This window comes from Pogona vitticeps, chromosome 5 (assembly GCF_051106095.1).
Source record: "Pogona vitticeps strain Pit_001003342236 chromosome 5, PviZW2.1, whole genome shotgun sequence".
In the NCBI taxonomy this organism is placed as follows: Eukaryota; Metazoa; Chordata; class Lepidosauria; order Squamata; family Agamidae; genus Pogona; species Pogona vitticeps.
This window is the reverse complement of record NC_135787.1, coordinates 184,953,407-184,965,027: the sequence shown is the minus strand read 5'-3', so window position 1 is coordinate 184,965,027 and position 11,621 is coordinate 184,953,407. Positions and strand designations below refer to the sequence as shown.

The 11,621-nt window shown below is 49.1% G+C and overlaps 1 protein-coding gene across 1 annotated transcript in view; it reads left to right on the top strand.

The window, feature by feature from the left end:
- Positions 1-13: 13 nt before the first annotated feature.
- The window catches only part of RECQL (RecQ like helicase), a 28,779-nt gene continuing 17,171 nt past the window's right edge, over positions 14-11,621 (top strand). The window contains exon 1 of the mRNA XM_072999730.2: positions 14-151. The gene's annotated coding sequence lies outside the window, so the exon portion shown is untranslated. The remainder of the gene's footprint in view (positions 152-11,621) is intronic.

The window sequence follows — 11,621 nt, the reverse complement described above, 5'->3', positions numbered from 1 at the left end:
AGCAGCGGCCATCCCCTGATTGGCCGGCGAGGGCCGGAAGCGGAAGAGAGTATGGAGAGGATGCCGGTTGGCTGGAGGGTTTCAGGGCGGCAGGAGAGGAGAGGGAGCTCGTCCCGCTGAGGTTGGATGGATGGAGTATTCCTGACCGGAGGTGAGGGCTGATTTATTTTTATTTATTTATCCATCCATCCATCCATCCATCCAGTCCAACTGGTGGCTAAACCACTTCCTTGGGCAGCAAACAAATTGCAATAACGCAATTTGTCACCCCATTTTTTTTAAAAAACCCTACATAGACAAGGAGCCTAACATCTAAAAATAGAATAACTAATAAAGAACGGTGACTATAAAATAGTTTAAATATTGAATGCAGTACTATTAGGCTTCAAAATGGAGCACGTTCATAAGTACAACCCCCCCCCCACAGCCATAAAAGAGGCACAGCCATAAAAGGCTTGTGGAATAAAGACCGGTTTTAACTTGTCTTCTGAAACCGAGGAGAGATGGGGCGAATCGTACCTCAAGTGGGAGTGATTTCTAAAGCGGTGGAGCGACCACCAAGGAGGCTCGGTTTCGAGTGACAGATTTTCAGGCTTCCTTCGGGATCGCCACTCACAGCATCCCCAGAGTATGAGATACTACAGGTGGGATGGGTAGACGTTTTGAGGGAGAGGCACTCAAACTGGTAGCAAGGTCCTTAAACCATTAATGGCTATAAATGGTAGCATAAACAATTTCCACTTGGCCTGAAAGCATGCAGGCAACCAGTGCAGATGCACCAAGACAGATGATCAAAGATGATGAGTCTGAATGAAGAAGACTGGTATTTAATAGACTGCAGGGTATTATAATTGATCTGCAAGGCTATTATCATTGATCCCTTCACATCCCCTTAAGTTTCGGGAGGTGAAAACGATTGACAACAGCCCTGCAAGTGTAGTTCTGTTTCCCTCTCCTTTTCTTAAGGGCAAGAAAGCAGCTGTAGCACAAAAAGCTGTTTTGTTTCCCAACCAAAGCAGCAGAAAGTGATTCACAAAAGCCCTGCAATGCAGACCATTGTAATGCCTCCCATCACAAGACGACAAAAATAGCTTGGACACAGCCCTGCTGTGTAGTCCAGTGTGATTGCTCCATTTGTAAGGGAGGGGGAGGAGAAAGTGCTTCACCCCATGTTGTCTTGTTTCCATGCTCAGGTATCTGCTGTGCAAATGGTTCCAACTTTGGACTGCAACTCCCAGAAGCCTTCACCATCAACTCTGCAGGCTGGGGTTTCTGGGAGTTACAGTCCAAGAACACCTGGTTCACCCAAGGTTGGGAACCACTGCACTAAAGAGATTAGGGAAGAGGTGATCTTTCTCGCAAGCCAAGCAAGAGATATGCAGTCTTTTGGGTTCTTCTCACAGTCATTTGTGCTGATTTGAATGAAAACTGAATGTGAAGAGGTATCTCTGGAATATTTGGGACTTCACCCGCATTGAAAAGGGTGTTCATATAAACAGATTTAGGAAATAGTGTGAAGTCCCCAAGCAAAGACAGGAGGCGTTCATGGGAGTGCCGTCGCTCCCCGCGGTTCATAGGGAGACTCAGACCACCCCACCACCCTCTCCCCCTAGGAAAGAACATTGGAGTACCGATACCCAGGAGTTGGAGGAGTTATCAAGAAATAAAGGGTGGAAACACCAGGGGGTAGATACTTGGGATCTGGTGTTGGGAATGAAGGGGTTAAGTGTGGCTACCCAGATTGACTGGGAAAAGGAGGAAGGGGATCAATGGTCGATGGTAGAGGCGGGAATCGGGGATAGAAGAGTGGTCTGGGACGAGATACCGGGGGGTTGGGAGAAGATATGGGTACAGGATCCGTGGACTGGTAAATGGGAACAGTTTTGCGTGCCCCATACAGAAGCTGAGAAGAGATGCCGGCAAGGACTCCCCCAGAGACTATCTTATTGGGGTGAGTCAGAGACCAAGGAGTGCTGCAAGCAGTTGAGGGAGGAGAGGGAAAGGATCTTAAGAGAACAAGAAGCGAAGCGGGCATGGCATCTGGATGAACTCCAGAAGATGGGCTTCTACCTGGACCGTGGCTCGAACAACCAGGAGAGGGATCTCCCCTATGGGGCTGGCTTGGTGACGAGGAGACCCTCCCACTTCTAACTCCAGACGAGGATGAGGGAGAACCCCAAGAGCCTGAAAAGTTATTAGGTGGACCTTGGGACCTAAAAAGTGTTAACCCATTTGAAAACAGTTCATGGACATCCTTGCATGCAACGTTCCAGCAGCAAGAGAAGTTTGAAAGTAATCATGTTGATGTTTCTATACCTGTTCCCAAGTTAATAAATACAGAACAATGGTTTGACTTTAAAATGTCTCATGGTTTATTGGGAGAGAAGGAGGGCCCTAAAACTGAACCTTTACAAATAGATCCTTTTTTCCTTAACATGAGGTATTACAGAGGGGGAAGCGATGTTTCCTTTCTAGGGAACAAGTCCCTATGATGCATCCAGAGTGTAAGCCTAGTCTCTTACCAAGGCTTCTACTTTTACATATAGCAATACAGAACCCTTCATTGACTGTAAACGTGAACAGAACAATATGTATTGATGTAACCAGGAAAACCTGAAAGTCCTAATTAGAGCTGGGGATATTCGTATATGAATACCAATATTCCCTTCTCAGCTGGACCTAATGAGATTCTGGTCCTCTAGACCAAAGGTCTATTAGTTAAGATAGAAGGGGTTAAAGGGAAAATTCTGAAGCTTTGTGTACCTTTAAGAATGTTCGTAAGAACCATTCCTGAAATAACTTAAAAACCAATAAACCTGCTTTTATTTCAACGTGAAGTCCTGAATGGACCTCAGTCTTTCATAGGAGATATAATTATCTCCTAGTAGACATGGTCTAGAGGGGCGGGGTATAAATTTAATAAATAAATAAAATTAGGAAAGAGATCAACTGGTGGCCCTTTATGATCATAGGAGCAGCCCCCAGGCCAGCAGTCTCCCTGGTCAGTATGAGTCATCATCTCCTGTCACAATAGTAAAACCAGCCTTCCCCTCCTCACACACCCTTTGCCCCATCACTTTACTGTTTCCAGTAGAGAGAGAGACTGGCTGTCTGATCAGTCTCCTGATGATGGAAGCGATGCTCGTAGACGGCCAAGACACTGTCAGAGTCCTGGCTGAAAACGAAAAGGAGGTCCTTTCCCAAGGTCCAGCCATGAACGTGCTTGAGCACCTCAACGCTTCGGCCCCAGGAAGGAATAAAGTTCCGTGGCCGAAGCTCTTGTCCCTTGTGGTGGCAGAGGAATATGCTCGTGCTGTGACGCCACTCTGCAGACGCCTGAAGGAGCTGGCCGCCCTTCGGCCGGAAGGATCCAGGCTGCACCTTGGGTCTTGCCAAGGAGGAGTAAAACTTCCAAGTCCACAGCAGCTCCTTGTGAGGCTTCTGGTCTCAGCTGCCCCTCGTAGCCGGAGAGGGTTCTGGGCCCTCCAACTTCTGCACGCCCTACGGGCTGACGTCCACAAAGCCGTCGTTCAGATTTGGGCAGAGCAGATCCCGGAGATCTGGGGATTTTGCCAGGCAGAAGGCCCGAGAGCGAGCCAGCCAGAATGGGAGCAGAAACTTCTGCAGTTTCTGAGGAAAACCCTGAAAAACATAGAGGATGATGGGTGGACCCAAAATGTCATCATCATACTGGAAGAACAGAGGCCCAGTTACACCGATGGGTCCCCGGAAAAGAGCTTCCTCTATAAAGCGCTGGGAGTGTCGCTGGCCTGTTGCGAGGACCGGGCGTTCGTTCAGGGTAGGCTGAAGGAACTGGTGGAAAAATCTGATTTCTGGGAAGCAGCACAGATAGAGAAAGTGGCCAAGATCCTTTCTTTCTCTGCTGCAGGGCATTTGGGCCTCACTCTGGCCACATTAGAGGACTGCACAGCTGGGATGGCTGCCCTCCTCTCCCACCAGAAGGATGACCAGAACAGCAGGCGAGGCCGGCTCCACCAAGGCCTGGTTTTCATCTACGGCCAGATCGCCCTCCAGGCCCCGAAAGAGTTGTTGTCACTGGAGGCAGGGACGGGTATCCTGAGGCGAGCCCTCGGCCATTACAGGGCCAGCTGCCAACTCCTGGGTGTCACCGCTGAGAACAAGGGCACCCACATGGAGCTGACATTCTGCAACAGTGTGACGGATATTTGCAACGCTGTCCATGAAGCCCAGAATGTCAGCTTCCAGCTGGCCTGCAAAGAAGAGATCCTGGACACTTTGTTGGGCTTTCTTGGAAGGAAACGCTTCTTTGAGACATCCCTTTGCCCGACAGCCATCACGGCTGTAGTCTCTGTCAGCCAACTCAAGCCATGCCTGCTGGCTGAAGACCTCCGGTGTCTGCTGGCTCTCGTCACCAGGTGCCTGTTTCCCCTCCCTACCCTGGAGCGCCTGAAAAAGAGGGCCAGGACAGAGCAGGAGGCTTCCGACGTAGAGATCAAGTACACCAGGTCGATGGAAGCTATGGGGAAGCTCATCCAGGTTCTCATGAAGGAAGATCCAAGCTCAGAGAGGACTGAGGAAATGATCCAGGTGATGGAGCCCTGGCTGACACAATCCGAGTGGATCCGAGAGAGGGCCCTGCAGGCCAGTTGCCAGGTGCTGGTTGCCTTCCAGGTCACTGCAGGTCTTCCGGAGGGAGAAAATCTGAAAGCCTATGGTGGCCGGGTGGTCTTCCTAGCCCCGTATACCTGGGAGAGCTCCATTGAGTGCCAGCGATGGGCAGCCAAGGGCATCAGCCACTTGGTGCACATTCAAGGCTGGTCAAGAATCACAGAGAAGGAAAAGAAAGAATTGGATTCCGCCCTCTGTGATCTGCAAGCGGAAGTCCCCCCTGATCTGACTGGGGCCTCGGCCACACTGGCTAAGTTAGTGATCACCCACTTTCCTGAAGATCAGGTGCTGGACTTCACGGAAGCCCTCCTGGAAGACCTCGCCTCCAGGATCCCCATCTGTCCCAGAGCTGGGGGTTGCTGGCTGCTCGCCCTCGTCCAAAATCGCGGGGATACGATAAAGAGCCAGATCCCAGGGCTCTTGGACCTTTTCTTCATCCACCTGCCGGCCACCACGCAGTATGGCTTGGAGGAGGTCCTGATGGAGGCGGTCTCCACCCTGGCCCACCAGCACCTGGACACCGTCGTGAGTCACCTCCTCCGCCAACACCTTCCACTGGCCTGTGGGACCAGCAGGATCTGGAGGCACTTAGGTGGGGACCCATCCCTGGCCTTGAGGATCCTCCCGAAGCTGCTGTCCTTCATGACCCGGCCGTCCATCCTGGGGACCATTTCCGGCTCTGGCTGTGAAGAGCTTGAGGAGGAGGTGGGAGTAAAACACCTCAAGGCCACCTGTGCCATGTATGAAGTGCTCTTGGAGCTGCACATGGAGGCGATGGTGTGGAACGCATTTCCCCAGCTCCTGCACTCTCTCCCGGAGCAAGTGAAGTCCTGGCGCTCATTTGCGGATCCTGCGACTCACCCGGAGGGCCGTATATTGGCCGGGTGCCTGCTGCAGACTGGCATGCTTGAGGGTGTGCTCATCCAGAGGGTCCTTCCCTGGATGAAGTCGGGATCCTCAAAGCTCTGGCTCCTGGGAACCACAATCTTGACAGAGGTGATTCCGCTCTGCAGCAAAGAAAGGATCCGGCTGAGAGCCTTCCTTCCAGTCCTGAAGAAACGAGCCGAAGACCGGCAGCTGGACATCCGCCTCATGGCTCTGAGAAGCTTGGGCCGGCTTCTCCTTTGGGCACCGGTTGAGGTGAGAGGACAAAAGAAGGTGATACTTCAAGTCCTTTGCGGTCACCTACGTGACGCCCCAGTGGTGAATGAAGTGTTGGACACCTTGGCCCTTGTTCTCCAGCACCTCAGGAGGGGCCAAGTGGCCTCCGTCTTCAAACCGCAAAGTCTCGGAGGCGTGCAGACTTGCTTTTTCCCACGCTCTGGATTTTGTGGCAGAAAAACGGCTTTGGCATCTGTGTAAGACGACCAGCATCAGCTCCACAAAAATTATTGTAGACCTCTGCCAGCACCTGGTCAAAGAAAGCCCCAAACGGAGCGTGGACCTCCTGATAAAAACAGCAAACTATTTCTTGAGCAGCCAGGACGAGGTCCGGATGAAAGCTCTGGAAATTTCAGGGGCCCTTTTACAGAGCATTCCAGTGACACAGATAGAAGATGAGACACTGCATCTTCTTCTGACTGGGCTGGAGGCGTTGCGGGAGAGGGCCGGCCAAAACCTGCAGAGGGCAGCCGCCACCACGGGGGCTCTGGAAGCCACGATCCTGAAGAAGGCTGATCTTCTACAGGCCACCACCAGCACCACTCTGAAAGGTCGCATCTGGCAAAAGAGGCTTCTGTTTTGACGGCGACACTAAATTCCATTCAGAACAAACAGTCCACCTCCTGAAAATGAACAACAGAGCCAGACATTCACCAGCCATAGGACAAGATCCAAGACCTGGCATGCAGGACAGAGCCCTGCAAGGAGAGGAAAAAAGGGGGACCGGGTCAGGGGTTCAGGTTCCAATGCATCGCCTCCTGTGAGATCCTCGCCTAATAGAGAGATGATCATGTGGCGATGAATTCTGTAGGTTGGTCCACCTCAGACCCATTTATTGATTTCTGGGTAGCCCAGATAACCTGTTTTTTATTTTTATAAAATAAAATAAAAACGAAACATCCACACCAGAATCAAAGAACATGAGAGACACTGCAGACTAAAACAACCGGAAAAATCTGCACTAGCTGAACATGCCCTAAAACAAACTGGACATGAAATTCTATTTCAAAATACTGAAATACTGGACAACACCAGCAATCATTATGTCAGACTGCACAGGGAAGCCATTGAAATCCACAAGCACCAACAAAACTTCAACAGGAAGGAGGAAAGTTTGAAACTCAACAAAACCTGGCTCCCAGCTCTCAAAAACAGAGTGCAAAAGGTCAACGAACTCCACCCAGCCACAAGGTCAGGGGATCACTACACACAAAAGACCAGCTAATGACACCCATCAATCACAGGGACAGATAATCTCCCCTCCTTATTACAACAATACCACCCACAACAAAACACACTAATCACCCATCTCCTGATTAGGACAATAGCCTCACAAACTAGCCTTCTCACAGCCATAAATACTGCACTCCCAAGCCTACCCAGAGCACAGTTTGCTGTCCTCTGAAGATGCCAGCCACAGAGACTGGTGAAACGTTAGGAAGAACCACCTTCAGAACACGGCCAAGAAGCCCGAAAAACCCACAACAACCATTAGATCCCGGCCATGAAAGCCTTCGCAAATACATTATTGTTTTACAGTGGTGCCTCGCATAGCGAAGTTAATCCGTTCTGGATTAACCTTCGCTATGCTGAAGCATCGTTGAACGGGGCAGGGAATTCCATTGGAACACATTAAACATGGTTTAATGCGTTCCAAATGGGCCGAATACTCACCGTTCAGCGATGCTTCTTAATGGCCGGCAGCCATTTTCGCGCCCTCCCCTCGCTTAACGAGGGCGCGAAAACGCTGTGCGCGGCCATTTTGGGCCATTTCCGGGCTTCCGGCGGTCATTTTGTCCACCTAACAGCTGATCGTTGGGCTTCGTTTTGCGAAGATCGGTAAGCGAAATGCTTACCAGTCTTCGCAAAGCGAATTTTGCCCTATTAAAAAAACGTTGAGCGATCGCATTAGCGATCCCAAAAAAGGGATCGCTATGCGATTTCGTCGTTGTACGGTGCGCTCGTTAAGCGAGGCACCACTGTATTTTTTTCTGATGGGAGCTATCCGATGTGTTGCAATGTGCCACTCAATAAATTTATTTTGCTTGCTTTAAACCATGGCTTCCTGTCTTAGCATGTCTGTAAGCCATTAACCATGGTTTCTTGGTTCAGATGGAGCACAACATTACGTTAACTCCAGTGTCCAGACCTATTTGCAAATGCAGGGAAAGGCGGGCCCAATATGTTTTCCTCTCTGGGCCAGAGACCAAGACAGGGGTCCTTCAGTTGAGGATGGGGACTCCAATGTTGCAGAGGCAGTTAAGCCACGCCAGCTATGGGTACAAACTGGAAGGGAGCTATCCGATGTGCCGAATCTCTTTTGGCAGTCTTGAAGAACTCCTGTAAAAACCACCATCAAATTCACCAGCCTCTGCTGGGTCTCCACCCGTTTTGTGAACAAAAGCCAGATTTTGTTCATAGTTAGCAAGGGGAACAATCCTCCCCACCATCTGAAGACAGCAGGCTAGCTCTCTGTGTGTGCCTCTGTGTGTGTGGGTGCGTGCCCGGGAGGATCCTGGCACACAGCTCTCTCCTCCACCCCTTTGGTGCCACCTCTCAGCTTCTGGTGTTACTGAGATGCTCACTTCACTTAAGCGGAGGGATGGCTCTGGTGCAGGCAAATAAAGTTTGCATATACAGTGGTGCCCTGGATAGCGACGTTAATCGGTGCAGCAAAAATCTCTGCAAAGCGATTTTGTCGCTATGCAGTTTTTAAAAGCCCATAGGAATGCATTGAAACCTCTTCAATGTGTTCCTGTGGGCTTAAAACTTACCTTAAAGCGAAAATCCTCCATACGGCGGCCTTTTTCGCTGACCGATAAGCGAGGAATCTGGGCGAAAACACAGCGGGTGGCCATTTTTTTTAACCCGGTGGCCATTTTGGAACCGCCAATCAGCTGTTGGAAAATCATCGCTATGCGATGATCGGTAAGCGAAACAGGGTACCGATCATCGCAAAGCGATTTTTTCCTATTTAAAATGTCACAACGTGATCGCAAAAATGATCGCAAAAACATCGTCGCTATGCGGATTCATCGTTAAACAGGGCGCCCGATAAGCGAGGCACCACTGTATCTTGGCTTACTGAATCAGAGTATGATTGCCCAGACTGGGCTAATGATGAGTCAGGTCAAGGAAAGCTTAGTCCAAAAACTGCTATTTGTCCAGCCATTATCAACGGTGGTAGCACCTGTCTGTGTAATGGAAGGTACTTTATTACATCAAGAGTTTTGCAGAATCAGGGCCACCAAATACAGCAATGTTTTTTCCTTCAGCCACCGGCCACTCAGAAGCTCATAGGGACGGAGGGCAAGAGAGAAAGCTCAGCTCTGCTTTTCCTCCTTCCTTCCTTCCTTTTTTAACCATGCCTTTCTCCTTAAAAAGGACTCAGTGCAGCTTACATAATGAAAAGACAATATTTAAAGCTAAAACCAGTAAGTATACAAATACTAGAAAAGAACCAAACAGGCATCACAATAAAGGATGGTAAACAAAAGCAACACCAAAAACATATTCAAAACAGTAAGACACAAAACCATCCATTTAAAAACCACTCTCAGGCAGCCATTCACTCAAGGAAAGCTTGCCTGAAGAGAAACATCTGTGTCCGCTTGTGGAAGGAGAGCAAAGATGGGGCCTGCCTGGCCTCCAGTGGGAGGGAGTTCCAGAGTCTAAAGAAGCAGCCACAGAGAAGGCCCTCTCCTGGGTCCCCACGAAACACACCTATAAGGTGGTGGGACTGAGAGAAAGGCCTGATTACCTCAACACCTAGGCAGACTCATAAAAGGAAACACAATTCATGAGATAGCACAAACCCAAGCTGTTTCATTTACGAAGGCGCTCTCTTGTTGTTGATGCTTAGTCCATCTTGGCCAGACTTGCCAGATCTGATGGGAAACTATTCTCCAGGGTTTCAGGAGAGCTGGTTTCCTATCCCTGGAATAGAGCACCCGTGGTTTTTAATTCACCCTGGGAAGCCCAGCTCTAAAGCCCTTTCTGCAGCCTGACCTCCTTCTTCCTCCAGAAAAAAAGGCTGTGATTAAAAATAAAGGCCCAAACCTGGAGATAATTTGGGAGTCAAGGAGCTGCAGAGACGAATTCGCCAATGAAGCAGCCCGCTTGGCGCTCGCTGCTATCTGAAGAGCCCTCGTGTTTTGGCTTGTCCCAGAAATGAGCTCTCTGTGAATTGCATAAAGGGAGAGTGGATCTAATTTTGACACAAGAGATTAAGCGGGATTCTGAGGAAGAAGAACCGAGGGTTTGTTAAGGGGCTGAAGAAAGCTTTTATGGCATGTTTTCTTTTTTTTCTTGTAGCCATAGAGACCTAAAAAGAGGAAAATGCCAGCCAAGTTGGTCAGCTGGAAATGTAGGATAAGTATTCCCTCAATGCAGGAGTAAGGATTCAAGAGGCAACAAGTTAACACCAACTGGTTTGTCCTTTCCCCAACCCACAATTTACACAATCCTTAAATTTATTTAACTTTACATTTATCTCTGGCTTTTCTTCAATGTATTCAAGCCGCAGCTGTCCCTTTTTCCTTTTTTTTCTCTCACACAACAACCATATCAAGTTGAAAAACGGTGTTTCCGTGGATGGGTTAAGAATATGGATCTCCCAAGTAATGGTCCAGTACTCTAACTACTACACCACACGCTCCCTTGTACCCCTTTGGGCAACTTCTCTTAATTTCTCCAATGCCATCCTGCCCCCCAATAGATTTAGAGTGCAGGACATTTTCTTCACTACATATGAACTGAGTCAGGTCAGAATGAAAACAGCTTGGAAATATAGTGGTGCCTCGCAAGACGATAATCCGTTCCACTGAAATCGCTGCTTAGCGAAATCATTGTCTATCGAAAAACATTTCCCCATTGGAATGCATTGAAACCTGTTTAATGCGTTCCAATGGGGAAGAATCGTCGTTGTCTAGCGAAGATCGGCGATAGGAAAGCCGCTTTGCGAACCGGCAATCAACTGTTTAAATTGCTGTCTTGTGAAGCTTAGGTCCCGAAAACACCTGTTTGCGAACGTGGAGGGAGCTGTCAAAATTGTCGTCTAGCGAAAATCAGTTTGCGAAGCAGGGACCAAACATTGTCCAGCGTAATTCCCCCATAGGAATCACGGTTTTGCGAATCGCTATAGCGATTGCAAAAAGCCAATCTCTAGCAAAAAAACTGTCACGCGGGCTAACTATCTAGTGAGGCACCACTGTAATTCCAGTTTTGGAGACACTGAGAATGTTCTCCAGGTTTGAGTCTAATGTTAAACATCTGCAAATTTGAGAGTTTTGGGACTCCCAGAATTTCCCAGGCTATACAGCCAATAACCATACTGCCCAGAGAATACTGAGATTTGTAGTGGGAAAAAAAAAGAAGGGTGCACACCTCTAAAAAGGAGTAATCTAAGGTTCTGACCCTTCTCCAAAATAGATTCAACACCTTGGATAAATCCTATACAGTGGTGCCTCGCATGATGAAATTTAATTCGTTCCGTGAAAATCGCTGTCGAACGAAAACGTCATGCGATATTAAAAAACCCATAGAAATGCATTAAAACCCAATTTATGCGTTCCTATGGGCTTAAAACTCACCATCCAGCGAAGATCCTCTAGACCAGTGGTGTCGAACTGTGGCCCTCCAGATGTTCTTGGACTTCAACTCCCAGAAGCCTTCACCACCACCTCTGCTGGCCAGGATTTCTGGGAGTTGAAGGCCAAGAACATCTGGAGGGCCACAGTTCGACACCACTGCTCTAGACCGTCTACTCACATGTCCCACTGTGGCAAAGGTCCTGCTTGCCCTGCCAATGT